The sequence below is a fragment of the Macaca thibetana genome, chromosome 1, assembly GCF_024542745.1.
Source record: "Macaca thibetana thibetana isolate TM-01 chromosome 1, ASM2454274v1, whole genome shotgun sequence".
Classification (NCBI taxonomy): Eukaryota; Metazoa; Chordata; class Mammalia; order Primates; family Cercopithecidae; genus Macaca; species Macaca thibetana.
The window spans coordinates 160980052-161000576 of NC_065578.1; the positions used below are offsets into that span (position 1 = coordinate 160980052).

General features: G+C 51.3%; 1 protein-coding gene and 1 non-coding gene across 4 annotated transcripts in view; one reads left to right on the forward strand and one right to left on the reverse strand.

Annotated features, from left to right (window-relative positions):
* LGR6 (leucine rich repeat containing G protein-coupled receptor 6) overlaps positions 1 to 20525 on the reverse strand; it is a 122894-nt gene that overhangs the window by 99165 nt on the left and 3204 nt on the right. The gene's annotated exons all lie outside the window — the stretch shown is intronic.
* LOC126945662 (small nucleolar RNA U13) lies at positions 19613 to 19716 on the forward strand. Its single transcript, XR_007722511.1, has one exon. It is a non-coding gene; the product is annotated as a small nucleolar RNA U13 (small nucleolar RNA).

Below are 20525 nucleotides of genomic sequence, written 5' to 3' on the forward strand. Positions count from 1 at the left end.
CATCAAAGACACCGCATGAGCCTGGACAACATTGTGAGACTTTGTCCCTATACAAAATTAAAAACTAGCCAGACACGGTGGCACACACCTAGAGTCCCAGTTACTTGGAAGGCTGAGGCAGGAGAATCCCCTGAGCTTGGGAGTTTGAAGCTGCGGTGAGCTAGGGTAGTACCCCTGCACTTCAGGCTGGACAACAGACTGAGACTTTCTGTCTTAAAATAAAATTTTAAATGAAGAAAAACACCCCGTGCATTTCCAAACACCCGCTGAAGAGCAGGCACTTTCCTCTACCTACACTCCTTTAATTTGCTAGTGCAGGAACAGACTCAGAGGAACAGAGTTACCTAAGGACACACGACAAGTTCATGGCAGAGTGGGTGTTACAAGTAGGTCTCCCAAAACCCTGGGGGATGCTCTTTCCACCCCACCAGATTGATCTTGGTTTCTAGCACAGCCTCCCCACTTTAGATGACACCTTCTTATCAGAGATGACTTGAATACTAGCTATCATCTTTGAGATTCCAAACACACAAGATGACACAAAGTTCTCTCGGATTTTTTGCAATTTTCACAAATATCCAAACAAGGGAGTGTACTCCCATCAGGAAAATGTGTGTCTATCTTCACACACACATAAGAGCACAACCTGTTCTCTCTGGCTTTGCACAAAGTCCTGCGTGAGAACAATGCTGTATTTTTAAATAAAAGGGCTATTGCTTTATTTTGTCCTTTCTTGGCTCCCTTATTGGTAAAAGGAACATCTCCCAGACTGCCTGGAGTGGCAGGAGGGCCTGTGATGGAGAGGACGGATGTGGGGGAAGATAGGAAAAGAGAAGCTGGAGGGGAGCCTGGAGTGGGGGGTTATTTATGAGGGGAGAGAGTCCCTGGCAGTTGCTAAGCAAAGGCAAAGCTTGTGCAGGTCAGACTGAGCCAGGGAGATGCTGGGCACCCACAGTGTTGCCAGAAGGTGACCCAATTCATTCAGGTGGAGCTGAGAGGGATAAAGGCAGGGGAAGACATTCCTAAAAGTCAGGTGAGAGAAACGAAAAGGTGGGGTTTTTTTGTTAGTTTTGTTTTGTTTCCCCTGAGTTAAAAGACCATGGAAGTCAGAAGTCAGAGACTGTCCACTACATGGTGATGTTTCATTGATGTGATGTGGGTCTCCAAAAAACCCTGATGGTAGAGAAAGAAGGTCAGGGAGGGACGAGACCCAGAAGAGGTTCCTCTCTCTCAAAAATGCTAGATTTGGGAAATCATGGTTTGGCACCACCATAGGAACCAACTTCAGGTTAAATCGTATTGTTCCGACCTCTTCTTACTGAAAGCGGTTAATCTGACAGCAACAGCATGCCAAGGGTGTGGACCCCTGGGCAGAGCAAGGAGATGGAGACAGTTCTAGGGCCGGTCCCCACCCTCAGCACTGCAGGGGAATCCTCTTGGGAGGGACTTAGGCCCATCCCAGACTGAGGAGACATCTCTGGCTCTCCCCAGCACAGCTGCTAAACTGGAGTGGCCCACACAAGTTCCTGAATCCCAGTCAGAAGTGTTACAGCAGGTCAGGTGCAAAGGGCCACTCCTGCCCCCATGCAATTAGCTGTGGCTCTCAGAGAGCCTGGGGAGGTGTTCCCCTGCCCATGCACAGAGCCAAGAGAAGCTTCTCGAGAGCAAAGCATAGCACAGGGATTGCATAATGCATGTGTGTGCTTCTCCTTCAATGGCCCCTTCCTCCTTGCCAAGCCATGCCACCCACAGGCAGAGAAGTTAAAGGGACCCAGGCTTCCCAGGCCCAGCCGGGGCCACAGTGTGACCTGAGAACAGCCCAGGAGCATGATAGGGCAAAGCCTCTGGAGACCAGTGAAGATATGGGGGACTGTTTCTGGGCCCCCTCTCCTCTCTACCACCTCTCTGAGAGACAATGCGAGACCTATACTGTCCAGCGCAGTAGCCACTAGTCACTTGTGACTATATTTAAATTCGTTAAAATTAAATTTAAAAGGCAGTTCCTTAGCTGCACTAGCCACATTTCAAGGCTCAATAGCCACACAAAGCTAGTGGTTCCAGTATTGCACAGCACGGTTCTAGAACACATTCATCATCGCAGAGCATTCTATTGGGCAGCAATGGTACAGCCTCTGTTGTCAGGCTGACCTCTGATTTCTAGCTCTGCCACTTACTGGCTATATGATTTTGGACAATTATTTCACCTCTCTCTGTCTTAATTTCCTCCCTGGTAAAGTACTTAGGCAGTGCCTAGCACATGGTAAGTAACCAACAAACGTTACCTTTGAGCATCACCACCCGACTCGACCATTTACTGAAGCCCAGTTCAAGTACCTCCTCCTGCAAGAAGTCTCCAACCTTCAACCATTCACTTAGTCATGCAGCCTTTTGTCCATTCAACATTTATTGAGCACCCTAATATACATCAGGCACTATGCTAGGTGATGAAGCGGCAAAATCCAATCACAGATGCTCCCTGTCCTCAAAGAGGCAACTTAAGTGGGGACAATGACTACAGAGTGGACAATTACAAGCCTGAGTGACAAGTGCTGGGACTGGGACATACGTGTCACAGGGCTTCCTCAGACTAATCCCTTTGGCCTTTTGACTCTGATCTCTGCGGGTTCAGTCACAAAGTGAGGCCACACGATCCTGTCCTCGATTACAAACTGTCATCTCCTAATCTCAGGTTGCTCATTCATGCGGCTGGTCTCCCCAGACAGGCCCCAGACACGGCTCCCAGTTGTCTGTCCTTGTCACATACACACACAGCTTCAAGGCCCATTTTCTACAGCTTCCGAGGAGTGGGCACCCCACCTGCGGGCCCTGGACAAGGGATTTAAGAGGGAAGGAAGACAGATTCTGAGGCAGGAGGGAAATTGAATGAATCCAGCACAGGCAAACGGCAGTGGCTGTGGATTAGAGGACTTGCCCGCTCTATCCTGCTAAGCCTGGTCTCCCTGGCTCACCAGGGTCTCTTCTAGCCTTCATTCTGATCTCCAGCTCCGTCTAGGAGGGCACTGTTTCTGTGTGTGGAGGTATGTGGATGTGAATTCTGTCTACCCTATCAGACTGGAAGCCCCTTAGAGAGAAGGACTGAGACATCCCATTAGATCAGACCTCTCCATGGGTAAAAACTGCACTTCCCTCCTCGGATGGAAATCCCTAAGCTCCCAGCCAGGGCCCCCAGGAGAGGAACTGGGTGGAGCTGGTGCAGGTGGGAAGAACTAGGGCTGCACAAGGATTGGGGAGGTGAAGTCAGACCACATCTCTGAGCCTTGTTTGTTTAGCTGAAGCTCCTTGTCCTGCTGCCTTTATTTCGTGGATAAACAGGCAGGGTGTGTCTGGGGGTGGAAAACTGGAGAAAGCCCTCTCTATTCAGAGTCCCACCCTCACCACCCGCACCACCTTCACTAGCCCCATCCCAGATGGAAGCTTTTCTTTTACATCAGAGCACCGTCCTTCCCAACCCAGCAACTCAACTCACCAACATACACACACACACACGTATGCACAGCTCGAGGTGCACCCAAACACCATCTACCCCTACCCTAGCCAGAGGGTTTTCTAAATTGGATGGGATCCCAGACTCTATTTGAATCTAGGGGAAAAGAGCAGAAGATAAAGTTCAAAGCATATAATAAAAAGAGCTACGTTTGCTGGATCACACACTGTGCTAAAGACTTCATTGACCCATTTTAAAGACTTCAAAATTAAGACCCACCTCTCCGCCTTTTACAGATTTTATAGAGGAACATTCTGCAAATTAAGGTGTCTCTCTGCCGCCCAGGCCACTGGCGTGATCTCCGCCTCTCCCCGGGCTCACGCCATTCTCCCCTCAGCCTCCCCACAGTCTCTGCTACAGGCGGCCCGCCACCGCGCCCGGCTTTTTAGTAGAGAGCTCTTGATCTCCTGTGATCCGATCGACCTTGTGATCCGCCCGCCTCGGCCTCCCAAAGTGCTGGGATTACAGGCGTGAGCCACCGCGCCCGGCCTCATTTCATCCTTTTTAACAGGTCAGGGAGCGAAGCATTATTTATTCCCATTCCAAATGAAGAAACGGAGATTCGGAAATACCAAGTTACTTCCCCCTGTGTCAAAAAGTTAAGTAGTGGCAGCGCGAACCCACACCAAGTGGTTCAGTGGAGTCCCTAGCTCCACGCACGTACCCAGGAGAGAAGCGGCGGCCCCAGGAGCGGGGACAAACCTCGGGCGCGAGCCCCTGCCCACCCCAGCCCGCCTGGCCGCGCCCCTGCCCGCCGTTGCCCGCGTCGCCCGCCCGATGGCTGAAAGGGTTCGGAAGTGGGGAGGCGGCCTCAGCTCCCGGAACAATGGAGGGGGATTAGGGCCGGCCCGGGTAGCGCCCCACCCGTCGCGTCGGCCTCTGGGTCCTGCTCCCCAGGGCTGCGAAGGACCTGTGGAACTTTCCGGAGCTCGGCACCCGTCCCCGCAAGCCCACCTGGGCGCACCGCGCCCTACACTCCCGGCCCAGGGGAGGTTCAGTCCCGCCCGCGTTAAGCGGTCCTCTCCCTCTGAGACCATCCGGCCCCTGGGGCCTCGAATGCCAGTTCCGCGGTCCAGTACCCGCCGCCCTCCGCACTGATCCTTTCTCGTTCTGCCGCTTCTCTCTTATGCCCTTCCCTCTGGATAGCGCCCCACCCATCTACCCTCTTCCCTAACTCCCGAACTATTTGGTTCATCAGAGCTATGGAAAAACTAGATCCAAGATCTGGATCTAAAATCCCTGTCCAGCAAGAAGTTCTTCCTGATACCTAGCCTCACTCCCTCATGCTGCAGTTGAACTAAGTAAGAGTTCTCTGCCTGCCCTTATGGTGTAGTCCTCAGTGGCTCTGGGGTCAGACTGCCAGAGTTTGTATCTTGGCCCTAACACTTAGCAGTTGTTTGATATTGGACTAGTTCCTTTACTCTCTGTGCCTCAGTTTCTGCATCTGTAAAATAGTATCTAATGTGTTGTGAGGTTTAAATGGGAGAACCCACGGGTGTAGCATGAATGTCAGTGGAAGTCCCTCTCCTCACCACCATGCAACCCACAGAGCCCCTCCTGGTGGAGAAGCAGCGCTATAAAGTTAGGGAAGATGGGCTGGGGAGGCTGGGGGTAGAGTAGGGCGTTCTGGGTCAGCCCTGCCCTTAGGAGGCAGCAGCTGCCGCCTCTCTCTGGTGCCTCCAAGTGAGTGCCACCTGCCTCGCCCCTGATCTTCTCATCCTTTGATCTTCTGGTCTCTGGCCAGGGTCTCCCAGCCAAAGGCATTCCTGTCTCCCTTGCCTTCTCCAAGGAAAGGCAAAGGGCTGGGCTCCCTCCCTTTGCCCCAAGCTCCTTCCTCCCTCCCCTGTGTTGTGTGTGTAACTAAGACTACCAGTCAGGCCCTGGGATGAAGTAACAGCCAGGACCCCTAAGGTGGCAGTGTCTAGGGGGAGGAGAGGACATGGGGAAGTGTTGGACATTGGGGCTGTTACTGGGCATGGTGCCCTGGGCTGGACCAGACACTGTTGGAAAGGTGCCTTCAGCCCAAGTTCCTTATTGCCAGAGCCGGTTTATGCAGAGTCCTGGATGAGCACTGGAGAAAGTGTGTGTGCCCCTGTGAACAGTGTGTGTTCCCTGCCCTCAGGAAACTTCGGTCTGAGGAGAGATTCAGAACCACAGATACTGCTGGACAGAGCCTCGTACATTAGTGCTGAAGGAATCTCAAGTACCTGTGGGTCAGGGAGGGCTTCCTGGAGGAAGCTTGGCCTGAGCTGGCCAAAAAGGACATGATTTGCCATCAGAAAGTGGCCTGCCTCAGAGCTCTGCAAAGGGGGGAAATGAGCTGGGGGTGTTACCATGGGAATGAGGGAAAGTATGGTGGATGAATGGTGGCCCCACTGAAGGTGTGTCTACCTCCTAATCCCTGGAACCTGTGAATATGATCTTACTTAGAAAAAGGGCCATTGCAGATGTAGCTAAGAAAGAGATCTTGAGATGAGGAGATCCCCCTGGGTTATCTGAGTGGGCTCTAAATCCAATGTCAATTGCCCTTGTGTAGACACGCAGAGCTCATACACGGAGAAGAAGGTGAGGTGAAGACAGAGGCGGAGATTGGAGTGATGTGGTAACCACCAGAAGCTGGAAGAGGCACGCAGTGGGTTCTCCCTTAGAGCCATTGACAGGAATGTGTCCCTGCTGACATCTTGATCTTGGGTTTCTGGCCTCCAGAACTGTGAAAGAATAAACTTAGGCCACCCAGTTTGCGGTACTTTGTCACGGCAGCCACTGGAAACTAACCCAGGTAAGTGGGGAGCAGTCAGCAGAGCCACTCTTCCCACTGTGGCTTCCTCCTGCCCCTCCCTCTGCTCGCCCTCCATCACTGGCCCAAGCCAATGACCCATCCCACACTTCTCCACCTAGGAAAGTCATTCTCACCCCCTTGAGACTCCCTCGGATCTACTCTGATCAGCAGTTCTATTCCCAGGGACTTAACCAACAAAAACACATCCGTGTGCTCACTAGACAACCGTACAAAACTGCTCGTAGCACAGCTATCCACGGTACTCCCAACTGGAACATGTCCAGTTGCCCATCACCAGTGGAATGGGTAAACTCGGTTATATTAACCCATAGTGAGTACCATGCCACAATGAGGATGAACAAACCATGACCACCAGCAACAACATGGGTGAATCCTTAAACATGGTGAGGGAAAGAAGCCAGATGCAAAATAATGCCCCATTTATAATAGGGTTCAAAACACAGGCACAGCCTACCTATGTTGTTAGAAATCACGATCATCGCTATATTTATGGGGGAGGGTAGTGACCAGCAGAGGGCATGGGGGTGGAGTGCTTCTGGAAAGGTGATGACGTTCTCTTTCTTGGTCCAGGTGCTGGTTACACAAGTATATTTGCTTATGGAAGTGTATCAAGCTATACACTTATGATATGTACTCTTTTTTATTATGTATATTATATTTAGTTTAAAAAAACAAACACTGGGCCGGGCGCAGTGGCTCACGCCTATAATCCCAGCACTTTGGGAGGCCAAGGCAGGCAGATTACTGGAGGCCAAGAGTTTGAGACCAGCCTGGCCAACATGGCAAAACACCATCTCTACAAAAATACAAAAATTAGCCGGGTGTGGTGGCACATGCCTGTAATCCCAGCTACTTGGGAGGCTCAGTAAGGAGAATTGCTTGAACCTGGGAGGCTGGGAGACAGAGGTTGCAGTGAACCAAGATCACACCACTGCACTCCAGCCTGGGTAACAGAGTGAGACTCTCTCAAAAAAAGAAACTCTGGAAGTCTTCCATGAACCTCAGGCTTTCTGAGGGCTCCCCTCTAGGTTCCCATGGAATCCTGTGAGTAATTCTCAGCTTTTATGTCATTAAATTGAAATTGGATGTTTACTTCTGTATATGGTTTCATCGTACTCATCTGTGTATCCTTAGCACTTTCCCCAGGCTCTGACACATAGTAGATGCTCAATAAACATGAGATTTGCTGGCATGGCCACGGGCTTTGGTGTTCCCAGACTTCCCCCCCAGGGTTTCCTGGCCATTGGCCCCAGCTCCCTGGATCTTCACAGGATTCCACAATGAGACACATTCCTTTCCACTGCCGCCGCATCCTACCTGCCTTCTAAGTGCCCCCACGACCAGCCTATGCTTGTCTCCTGCCTCACGCTTAATGCACAGGATGGTAATTTCCTGACCCAATCGTAAACTCTCTCAATGCAAAATTCAGGTCTTACTTATCTTGGATCTTCAGAGCCTAGGCAAGTGTCAGGCACGCTGTGGAGATTCAAGAACCCACAGCCTCAAATCTCTAGAGTCCTCTCTCCAAGCCTAGGGGTAGGCACATACCTTTGTTCGTCCTACCTTGTTTGGAATTGGATGGAAATTTTCAAAAGAAGTTTTCTTTAAAAAAAAGAATTAAGAGAATGAATAGGAAAGGCAAAAGCTTCTAAGTGGAAGGGTTTATAGAACAGATGTCTCACTCTAATGAAACCCAAGCCTGGCCACGAGCTGGCTGGCTGGCAGCTTAAGAGGCTCCCCAGCGCGACTCCTTCCTCACCGCAGCCGTCTGGGTTGGAAGCCACACCTCGGGCTCCTGCCTGCGGTGGAGCCAGGTTAGTGCTACTACCAGGTTTGAAGAGGGCTGCCCTCCCTGCCTCTCTCTCAAATAAGTCCATCTGCTCCAGCCTAGGGTTTTTGTTTTTCTGCTCTGTACCTCCCAGCCTCTGGCCAGGCATTTGTTCATTCATTCACTCACTCATTCATCTCTTCACTCATTCCACCAATATTTTTGAGCACCCATGTGCAGAGGGTTTGGGCCAGCACTGAGGATACCAGGAGAGCAATGGTGGCCAGGCCCCTGCTATCTTGGAGAGCCCAGCCTGGTTTGAGAAACAGACAAGTAACCAGGAATTAGAACCCAGGGGAATGAGCCTTGGGGCAGGGCAGGGACACAGAGGGGAGGCTTCCCCCAGAGTTGAGGGATTAGGGAAGGTTTCCCAGAGGAAGAGACATCTCAGCCAGCCCCTTACATCCTAAATGAAACCAATGCTTCCTTGCCTCTTCCAAACGCTCCCCACCAGAGCTGCAGGCTTCTGGTCTGAACCCATTTCTTCACCCTATCCTTGCAGTAAATCAACCGTGATGTCACAGGGCTGTTTCTTATAGACCTGGATGTAAACCAATGGTGCATCACCTAAGTAGAAACTAGGTAAAAGCAATACTGTAGGAGATGGAGTAGAGAGTGGCTGTCCAACAGCTCTGCTGATGATCTGACTTATTCCATGAATAAGCTTGAGGCAGTGCTTGGCAAACCCTAAAATGCAGATGCTGGCTCAGTAGGTTAGGGGTGAGGCCTGAGCTTCTGCATTCCTCACATGCTTCCAGATGATGCTGATGCTGTGCTGCTGGGCTGTGAACCATACTTTGAGTGAAAAGCTTTAGGATATCCAAGGGAATCCATAGAAGAAACCTCCTTTAAGCAATCTTTTATAAATATGTTTTAAATCCCTTTTTTTTTTTTTTTTTACTAAGCATTGACCAGGCTGACTCATAGAAATATCCCACTGTGGCCTGGTCTAGACAAAGGTGTCTGGCCAAGGGGCCAACCAGAGGACAAAATCCGCTCCTGCCCCACTCATCAACTCTACCCGCTCCCTACATGGTAGGGCTACTGGGGCAAGGGGCACCCTTTTCTATTTCTCACAAAGATGTTGCCTGGACTAGCTGCAGCGCAGAACACTATGGGGCAGGCAGGCTGAGTGGGTGTGTGGATTTCTGAGGAGAAGCAGGCAGAGGCCTCTGACCTCCTTGGCAGGAGGCAGTCCCTCCAGGATCCCTGGGGATAGCGGGTGTGGCATCTCCAAGGTTGCCTTTATAGGCCAAGATTACTTCCTCATAGAGAAAGTGAAATGAAACCCAGGTCACCCCACTATTCCCTATAGGGCTAACAAAGAAGGGGTTGGCTTTGGGCTCTCTCCCCTCTGGCCAAAATAAGAGGGAAACTCGGGGGTATTATAGTAGGAAGGAGGAGAAACTCTTGGAAGAACTTCCCAGTGATCACATTCCCAGGGGGATCAAACACTAAGCAGATGGTGGGATGTAATGACTTGATCTGCCCATCTGGAGGTCCCAGCCCAGGTTAGGGGTAAGGGGCTGGAGTAAGGTGTCAGGAGGGCTCCCCAGGCCAAGTTTCTGAGCTTCCAAGCCTTCCCCTCTTACTACACACTCTACCTCTATGGCTCTAGGGCCATTCGTCCATCAGCACTGGGCATGCCAGGGTTCCAGGGGTTAGCCCAGGTATTTCCTGACCCCAAGCCCCACCCCCAGCAGGTCCCCTGGGCCCCGCAACATGGTGCCTTTGCGCCCCCATGCCAATCTAGACAGTGAAGCTAATACTTTCTGGCAGGTGGAGGCAGGGCAGGCAGAGGGGGAAGTGGCACCCTGGGCTTCTGCATTCAGAGTAGGGGAGTGGGCAACGAGGCAAGGGCTGGCGTGGCGTCGGCTGGCGGGGGGTGGGCATTCCTCTTTCCGCTGGCTGCACATAGTTAATGGGAGGCCTTGCTCTGGCTGGGCACACAGCCCTCGAGGTGCTGATGATGGCCATGTCCTGTTCCAGCCCCTGGGATCTCAAGTCTCACGGAGTCAACACTGCAAATCTCAGGGGACCCTGGCACTTCCTTCACATCACAGTCTCCTCATCATCGGCTCACTCATGCCCCCCCTTTCTTTCTCTCTCTCTCTCTCTCTCCACCTCCTCCTCCTTCTCCTCTCTCTCTCCCCTCTCTGCATCTTTATTTATACACCATCATTTGTCTCTATAATACCCTGGGGTCAGGAAATCTCACCCCACAGGAAACAGACCCAAAGGCATCAGAGGACTTGTCCAAAGGCACTCAGCATGTTGGCAGCAAAGACAGGGTCCTAGCCCGGGGTCTCCTGATCCCACTTCCAACTGGAGAACAAACCTAAAGCTCCAGTTGCTGGGGTCAGGAGGGCTGCAGACGAAACTGGAGGAGGGAAGCTTTGGAAGCACCCCCTTCCTCCAGAGGACTCACGCAGCTCCTCGCTCCACAGGACAGAGAAACACTGCAGCAGGAGGGTGGGAGAGTGCAGGGAGGGGCTGAGCCAGCAGGGCTCTGCAGGTCAGTGGTAGGATTTCCTGAGTCCAGGCGCTCACTCAGGCGTTACTAAGAATTTATCTCCACAGCTGGACCAGGGACTCTGTTTGTTGTAGTGAAAGTTAGTGTCAGCGCCTAGCACGGCTGTGCCTACTACTAAGTGTATGCTTAATACATATTCATAGGTTGAATAAATGAAAAATAATAGCTAACATCCATTGAACGGTTACTATGTGCCAGATGCCATTCTAGGCACTTTGCGTATATTAACTCATTTAACAAGGGCATCATTGTCATTCCTCTATTACAGGTGAGGAAACTAAGGCACAAAGAGGGTAAATCTTTCCCCAAGGATTGGTAAAAGGCAGAGCCAGAATCTGAACTCAGGTGGAGTGGCTCTGAGGTTTGTGCAGTTACCCAGTCTGCTAGATTTATAAGAAACTGGGAAGGAGGCCGACACACACAGGATCTGACACCTGTGGGATGGGCCCTCTGCCCTCCCTTTCAAGCAGAATCCCTGCCCACCAGAGACTGACAACTGCCTCATTCCCAGAATCGCTGAAACTCTGGTGTGCCCCCTGTGCCCACTCTAGCACAATGCACCCCATAGTCCCTGGCCCCTGCAGATGCCACACTCAGGCCAAGAAGCACCTCCAACCCAAGGATGCTCAGTCTCCCCTCTAGTCCTGGGGCCGCCTCCTGCACATCTGGGCAAAGGCTGCCTTGTCTTCCCTGTGGCATCCCTGAGAAAAAGACCCCTTCCTCTCATCCCCTCCTGCCCTAGCCTCTAGGTTAAGGGGAGAAAGGGCTACATAATTTGCAGGACCGGCCGGGCACAGTGGCTCACACCTGTAATCCCAGGACTTTGGGAGGCCAAGGCGGATGGATCACCTGAGGTCACGAGTTCAAGACCAGCCTGGCCAACATGGCGAAGCCCTGTCTCTACTAAAAATACAAAAATTAGCCGGATGTGGTGGCAGGAGCCTATAATCCCAGCTTCTTGAGAGGCTGAGGCAGAAGAATCGCTTGAACCCAGGAGGCGGAGGTTGCAGTGAGCCGAGATAGCAACATTGCACTCCAGCCTGGGTGACAGAGCGAGACTCTGTCTCAATAAATAAAAATAAATAAATAAATAAATAAATAAATAAATAAATAAATAAAATAATTTGCAGGACCCAGTGCAAAATAAAATGTAGGGCCCTTGTGAAAAAAATTATTAAAAATTTTACACAGCTCTCTCACCTGTAATCCCAGCAAGTTCAAGACCAGCCTGGGCAATATAGTGAGACCTCACTATAAGTTTTAAGTATTTTAATTTTTAAAAAACTTAAAAATTAGCTGGTTGTGGTAGTGGGCACCTGTAGTCTCAGCTACTCGGGAGGCTGAGGTGGGAGGATCACTTGAGCCCAGGGAGTTGAGGCTCCAGTGAGCGGAGATCATACCATTGCACTCCAGCCTGGGTGAAGTGCAAGATCCTGCCCCAAAAATAAATAAATAAAATAAAATAACACACACACACACAACCAAAAAAATGACATGGTAACAGCAGAGCAATGACCCAAGCACGGGGCCCTGTGTGACAGCGTGGAGGGCATGCCTGCTGAAGCAGGCTGAAGCAGGTAACTGCACTTGGGGGACCGGGTCCAGGGTGGCCTGAGAGGTGAGCTGGTTCCCAGCTCTGACTCCTTTCGGTCCTGAGCTCTCATCTGCCCCAGGTAAGTGAGGGTGGGAGCCCAGGTCCTGTCCCAATTCTCATTCTCTCTTGCTTTTGTCCCAGACAATGGTTCCCCTCCTTTCTCGTCTTCTCCCAGCCTTCTAATCTGCTCTGTCCACCACAAAGGCAGGAGATTAGTTTACAGCCCCTTCCTGCCTCAACTCTCACAATTCCTGGACACTTGATCCAGCGTCCTCCATCCTCAAACACTCCTAACCCTGGGTTGCCCCAGATCTGGAGCTGAGAGGAAGGGAGAAAAAATGAAATGCATACACTGGATCTGTTTACAGCCCTGTCCTGAGCGCCCCCTGCAGGCGGAGACCCATACTGGGGTAGGGGGTGTGTTCTTGAAGGACGTGTGTGTATGTTTGAAGGAGGTATGTGTGTGTGTTAGGTCTGTGTGTGTTTGGAGGTGTGTGTGGGTTTGTGTGTTTGAAGGAGGTGTGTGTATGTTTGAAGGAGGGGTGTGTGTTTGAAGGAGGTGTGTATGTTTGAAAGAAGGGTGTCTGTGTGTGTTTGAAGGAGGTGTGTGCATGAAGGAGGTGTGTGTGTGTTTGAAGAGGGTGTGTTTGTGTGTGTGTTAGGTGTGTGTGTGTTTGGAGGTGTGTGTGTGTTTGAAGAAGGTGTGAGTGTGTGTTAGGTGTGTGTGTGTTTGGAGGAGGTGTGTGTGTGTTATGTGTGGTTGTGTGTGTTTGGAGGTGTGTGTGCTTGAAGGAGGTATGTGTGTTAGGTGTTGTGTGTGTTTGAAGGAGGTGTGTGTGTGTTAGGTGTATGTTTGTGTGTTTGGAGGAGGTGTGTGTGTGTTAGGTGTATGTTTGTGTGTTTGGAGGAGGTGTGTGTGTGTTAGGTGTGTGTGTATGTTTGAAGGAGGTATGTGTGTGTTAGTGGTGTGTGTGTATTTGAAGGAGGTGTGTGTGTGTGTTAGATATGTGTGTGTTTGAAGGAGATGTGTGTGTATTAGGTGTGTGTGTGTTTGGAGGTGTGTGTGTGCTTGAAGGAGGTATGTGTGATGTGATCCCGAGAAGAGGAACCATGAGCACAGATCCTGCATACAGGAAGCTCCCAGACTGAAGCGGGGGCATGGCCCTTGCCCTAAAAGAGTTCCCCTCTTCTGATGCAAAGAAACATGGCTCCTGTCCACAAGGAACCCTGAATCTGATGAAGTAGAGCATCACAGTCAGACAAACATACAGACAGATGGGGACACACACACCCTACAAAGACATAGTGAACATAATACTACCTGATATTTTCACAGGAAATAAAATCACACCCCCTGTGTGCAAAATGCCCCCCAAGCAGGATCTTGCTTCATGCAACAACTCATTGGGCAGAGATGATTCTCGACACCTGACAAGTGTCAACCTTGGTCTTCCCATTCCTTGGCCTGTGGGTTTTCCTTTGCACCACGACCACCTTTCAGGGGCTTCAGAATTAGGGGCCTCAGTTAGACACCAGCGTTCCCTCCTCTGTGCCCCGCCTGCTGCGCGGTATCTGGCCCTACCTGGGCGTGTTTCTCACTTCCTACAACAGGTCACAGTTATTTGCGCGTGTCTTATCTCTCTCTCCAAGGCTCCAGGAGAGAGGAAAGAGGGCAAGTATTCAATCCACATTTGTCAAATGAACAAATGAATGATTGAATGAATGAATGCTTGCTCCTCACAACAGCCTGGGAGTTCAAGTGGCACTATCATTGGTTATTAACACGGGGCATGAGGGGCACCGCAGCACCAGTGGGGAGGACAAGTATTGCCAGAATCCACACAGTGTGCTGATAGCAACTGAGGCTTACACACACTCTACCAAACTGTGCTGTTCTTCTTCATGCAAAGGAACATGGAGCACGTTGGGAGAGGTCTAGAGACCTGGAGGAAAGAATCCTCACACCGGATTCACTGAGAAGGCTTCCTTCCTATAGGAGGTGCTAAAAGCTTCTTAGCGGGGGGCTGCCTTTGGCCTGTTTCCCGGGAGTCAACGATTAACTCAGATAGGGGGGCAATTCTAACTTGCAGATCGCATAGGGAGTTGGAATAAACCTCCATGTACTAGGCTCCCATTTTCCTGGTTCACCCACATATTCCCCTATACAAAAAGCCCTCCCTCTGCCCTGCAAGAACCCCAGCAATGCACTGGGCTGCGGCTGCTACGTGGAAACAGTGGCTCCGCACTGCTCCTCTGTTCCTCCCCCTCCGTGAGTCCATCTGCCTTGGCTTTGGGCCTGGGGACCACATCCAAGTCCCTGACACTGGTGCAATGGAAGGCACTCAGCACCTTTCTGCCACCTTTCTGTCAGTCTGGACACTCTCGGGGACACTCCCACCTCCTCCAGCACCTCCAAGGGCAAAGGGGAAAGGATGGTGGCAGGGGCAGAGAGTGAGAGGCACTGTGTCCTAGGACCGACCCTCTGGGTCTCACTCTCAGCAAGCCCTAGGCAGACAGAGTCAAATAGGCGAAACGAAAGGCCACTGCAGGCCTGCCTCCACCCCTTCTCCCAAGTGCCTCTCTCAAGGGGAGACCAGATAGATAATAACCATAGCTCCCATAGATTGGACATTTGCTATGTGCCAAACACTGTGTCTAATTATAAACATCTTTCCGTATGCCTGTTTTGAAAGTAAGAAAACAGAAGCTGAGAGGGGTGAAGAAACACACAGCCATAGCTGGTTAGTGCTGGAGCCTAGCCTTGAACCCATGTCTGCTTGGCTGCAAACATGCACTCTTTCTTCTACAGCAGTGCTTCCAGGTGTGTGTCCAGATGGGGTCTCCTATGCCTTGGGATGGCTGGATGCTGCCCAGGGTTAACTGGGTGCCTTTCCCCTGAGAGGCCTTGTTGGTTTACCCGGGACACTGAACACCTTGGATTGGGTTTGTGTGTTTGTATATGTGTGTGTCTGTGTTTTTAAAATGTGTTCCCTGAGGGAAAAAGGGCAGAAAGCCCTGCTCTAGAACATGCTGCCCCAGGGAGTGGGACAGAACAGGTCATGGAGATGAAGTACGAAACCCCATTGAGGTTCCTCATTCTATCCTGGGCTCATGGCTTCCCCTTCTCCTGGCCCTGAATTAAATCCTTCTGGTATTCAGGACTCAAGCCTCTTCTCTCTCTGGGACTTCCCTGACCACCTCAGTCCTCTCTCTCCCTTGAATGCCCATGGACCTCACCTCTGGTCCTCCCTGGATGCTCCCGGGATTATCTGATACAGTGAGTTCACTTTTCACGTGCACCTGGCTGGTATCTCACTGAAGTCATCACCCTGACTGCCTCCCAGAGGACCCAGCAGACAGTAGGTCCTCAACATCAATGCTGATGATCATCTCCACACTTAAGGATTCTGTCTTACCCTCCCCAGAGTCCCCAGTTTCTGTGCTGAGCCCCAATACCTTCCCCTCCAAGCAGCCCCCATAGATGGGCTCCCAGAAACCACTGCTGGTGGATGGGAGGGAAATGGGGCAAACCACTGATCCTTCCCCCAGAAAGACGGGAATTATAAATAGGCTTTGAGAGGCTGCTTGGCCTGGGATTTTGACAAGCCCAGAGTCCTGCTCATTCGCTTGGAGCTTGGAAACCCCTCAGCTGTGGGCCTCTGAGTGTTATCCCCACTGGTAAGTGGGGGTAACACTAGCACCTCTCTCATGGGGTTTATGTGAGATGATGCAGATAAAGTGCTTGAGCACACTTCTTGCCACATGCCAACCATTCAGTAAATGCTGGTTATCACTGTTATTGGTATAGAAGAGACACCAGGGTGATGGTGGATTCCTATGTATGTGTCTCTGAACCTATGGGGGCCCATCGAGACTGGGTCCCAAGAATGAACGTTCCTGATGAGCTAGTGTCTTCCTGGAAGAAGATCACAGTCCAGGGAATGAATACATCAAACAGGAAGGTATCCTCACCATGCTGGAGCAGACAGGAGAGGCAGAGAGCTGGGCACAATGTGCTTCCCCGGTCCCAGCCTCAAATTCACGTCTCATAGCTAATCAGAGAGAGCCCTGATCTCCCAGGGATGGGGGAATTGAAGATACAGAGCATAGGCATCCCCTGATGGTTTCTGGAGGAGAAAAAAGGTCGTAGCAGAGAAGGGAGGACTGGGGATGGGACACAAAGGAAACTTCAGTTCTGGAGGTGCCTTAAGTAGCCGGGCCCAGCCCCCCCAACCCGCCAGCCGCCAGCCTGCCCGTGGCCTGCTCTGGCATGGCTCCGGGGGGCACAGTGCCAACCCCTGAGCTCTCCCCCCACCATGTCCTTTCGCTGCTTCCAAAATAACTCTCTGCTCACTGCCCAAGTTTGGCCTCTCGGGTGTTTTTCTCCTCCTGGGACCTGTTCTCCCATGTCTGAAGGGCGAGGGAAGAGACCTGAATTGTCATCAGGGACTGGAGATCACTCCATTTCTGACAATGGACTAGTTAGTACAAGGGGCCCCCACAATTCTCAGAAGCCCCCAGGTCAGTGAGTTCATTTCAGTTTGGCTGAAAGAAGTTGCCATTTCCAACCTGGGGAAGGGGGATTGGCATTTTTTCCCCCACCCCATCTCCTGCACCTTCCCAAGGTGTCTGAAGCCCCGGCAGGCTCCTTGATCTTGGCCCTGCTCCCAATAGTGGGTCACTAGCCTAAGGTCAAACAACCCATTAAGGATGAGCTCAAAGGAAGATCCTCATGGCCCCTCAGGGCATGTCTGCCCCCCACCCTCCCCACCCCCACAACAACACTCCCAATCCCAAATGCCCCATCCACCCCTGCTTTTCCTTGGGCTATAGCAGAGAAACTCTAATTTCAAGGAACTCCGACTTCTGGGGAGAAGCTGGACTCTCCAGACAGTGCTAACCTAGAAGCCCAGATTCTTCCTCTTTGGAGAGTCTCCCACCAGGCAGCAGGCTTAGCCCCAGCTCCTCCGGGCATCGCCTGGGAGAAGGATCACTTCCTCCATCATCCACGCCCAGGAGCCCAAGAGCAGAACTGGCTGCTTGAAAGGCCTGTTTCCCTGAAAGTCAGTGGGAGGGGCTTTGTTAGTAAAGAAGGAGGGTGGGAGGGAAGGAAGGGTGATCTGATGGGGCTCCAGAAGATGAGACTCTGCCATCCTAACTCCCCATCCTGTCCCCGTAGCTCTGCTGGGCCCTTTTCATGGTAGTTTATTTGTAGTTGAAGGCATTAATAAAAACTATATTAATAGTAAACATTTTGTAAGCCCTTATAGCATAAAAGACCCTTTGCTTTCTTTGTCTCATTTGCTCCTCCTCACAACCCTTTGAGGTAGATACTATTAGTGTTTCCATTTTGAAGACTGAGAAACTGGAGTTTGGGGGAGGTTAAGTGATTTGCCCAGAGACACGGCTCATCAACAGGGGAGCTGAGACTTGAACCCGCGCCCAGCAAGGCCTCCCCATTCAGATACCCTCTGTGCCCTGTCTGTCTCTCCCCTGGGGGGCATGGGTCAGTGCAGGAAGCAGGCTGCAGCGCGTGTGGGGCCATCAGGGTTGAGAGCCCATGGAATGGGGGGAAGGTGGGGTGGAGTGGGGGCAGGCTGGGGGCCAACTCTGCTCTGAGCCAGGCTTTCTTCTCCTCCACCAGCCGCCCCACCCGGCCGCGCCCCATGCCCGCTGCTGCCAGAGCCGAGAGGTTTCCTTTTTCTTTTGCCTAGGGCTGTTTCCTGCCTTTCCTTTGAACTGGGGTGTTGGCTCCCCCACACATTCACCCACCTCCGGCGACCCCCCGGGTCTGCCTTCTGATGGGCCCGCCCTACTAGGCTCCACTTTGGAGCAAGGCTGGCACGGGAGAGCCCCACAGGACCCCACTTCCTGGAGTGACTGTACCCCTCCTTTGCCCCTCTCTTCCCCGCACTGGTCTGGGTGCTGCCTGGGTCCTCCCCTTCCCTCCTTCCCTTCCCTCACGGCCTGCTGCCGAGCAGCTCTCCCCGGGAGCTTTCTCTGTCCCGCACCAGGAGCAGGAGACTCAGAGTGGGTTGCTCCCTGCCTCTCCCACTTTCTAGTTTTTCATCCAAAACATGGCTTCTCTGGACACTGAGGTACAGAGAAGTTTTGGGACCTGCACAGGGTCTCATAGCAACTGAGAGACTGAAGATTAGAACTCACAAACCCCAAGTTTCCGGAAGGAGGAGTCAAACTCTTAGAATCTATTAGAAAGGGCGATTAAGACTGGGCCAGGGAAGGGTGGCCTTGGAAGTGAGAAATGAGACCTGGCCCATTGGCACCTCCACCCCCAATTCACAACACATCCTCTCCAAGGCTGGCTCTCCCCTGTTAAGGCCGCCTGTTCTTTGCTTCTTCATCTCTAGACTATATAAGGGAGCACGCTAGGGTCTTCCATCAGGTGTTCCCTTCCCCTCCCTGGTTTTTCTAGACTGTACTCAAAAAAAAAAAAAAAAAAAAAACCTAAAATTACTCTGGGTTCCCAGTAGAGCTCATTCCATCCTCTTGGCAGCTTCTTCTGCCTCTCACAGGCCCCAACTACACACATACCTATCCTACACCTTTCATAGAACAGACCTGTTTCCCTCCCTCCCATGCTAATTCCAGGACTTCCTCCTCCAGGAAGACTTCCATGACTAACATTTCTTGGCCCTGGTCACCCTAATAACAACACCCTAATAACAATGGACCAGACATTATAACAAACCCTTTGCAAACATCATCTCAGTGAATCCACACAACAGCCCTATGAGGTAGATCTTAACCCTGTTTACAGGTGAGGAAACTAAGTCACAGAAGGGCTAATCAACTGGCTGGGGGTCACATAGCTAGTAAATGATAGCATGAACTCTGCTTTGTTGTGGCAAATGTGGCAAATTTACAGACATCTCCTGTAAATTACCCTGTATCTACACACACGCAGAAACACACACAGACACACACAGACACACATGTACACACCATCTAACCTTTCAAACAAGTCAGGTGGTTATCAGTTATCACAGGCAATCTTAAAGGGAGTGAATTCCCAAGAAAGCAATTAGCAGTCTGAAGTGGAGGTTGCATGGTGTAGTGGCCTGCCCTCAGCCCTGGTGGCAGTAGACAATGAAAATGGGTGCTTAGGTGGGACTGCAAGTGCGTAAGCCTTAGGTCTTTTACAACTAGGTGTGAGACACCTTTTCTGGCACCATCTGTTTACTGACACTGCTCAGCCTGGGGGCCCAGAGTAACTACCCAGATCTTTCTACTCAGGAACAACTCCGGGGATTATCTGCTCAACAAGTTATATGCTGTCTGTGTACTCCTGTCTCTGCATCGTGTGCACATGCGATAGAATAGAACAAGAGGTGATCTTTTTGTAGGTAAGAAGCGTGACGATCGGGTTTTTGTGCTCACGTGTGAGAAGTGCCTCCCTCAAACCTTGTTATGAAGTCAGCACATTACTGGTCTTTTTTTTTTCTTTTTAAAGAAGAAAGAAAAAATAATAGAACAAGAGGCATCATGCCTTCTCATCACCATCAGATTGGATGTCCCAGAGCCAGGGCCTCCATCTCCCCCTTGGTCTATTTCCAGAACAGGCCCCAGCCAGGGAGAATGTTGAAACCCCGGTGAGTGTCAATGAGCCTCGCTGAGACTACAGTTTAGGAGGAAACTGTTGAAAAAAGAGAGACATATGAAGGATTGTGAGTATCTGAAGTCTGTCTTCCCAACCTTGATCAAACAGGGCTGGCACTGAGTCCAGAAGTGGTAATAGTTTTTGGACATGATTGTCAAAGCAAAGAATACCAGTTGGTTATAGAGATGCCTTCCTGGTCTGCCTTAGAACCAAGATGGAGAGGCGGAAGCACCTACCTCATGACAGGTATTGGCTAGAAGGAGAAAATCTCACAGCCGTGGAGTGGGGGAAGAGATATGAAGTCATTTTTATTGAGACCAGGTCAAGGAATGTGCAAGCGGACTTGCGGGTACCTTTTGGAGCCCATAGCTCCTGGGAGCCTCCTATGGTTCCGTCTATGGCTCCTTCTAAGGATCTTCGAGTCCTCTCTGGTCTGCTACTTCTGCAGTGTTTTAACATTTTTCATTCTCAACTCTGTGTCAGGATGACCTAAGTCCCCACCCCACCCCCGATCCCCAACCCCCAATTTTTACCAACTGGTTGGGCTCCAAGTCCCCAGAACCAGCCAAGTATTGATCAAGAGTTGCCCTGACACTCACCTCCCCAGCACGCAGCTCTCTTCCTCCAGCCACAAACCATTCCCTTGA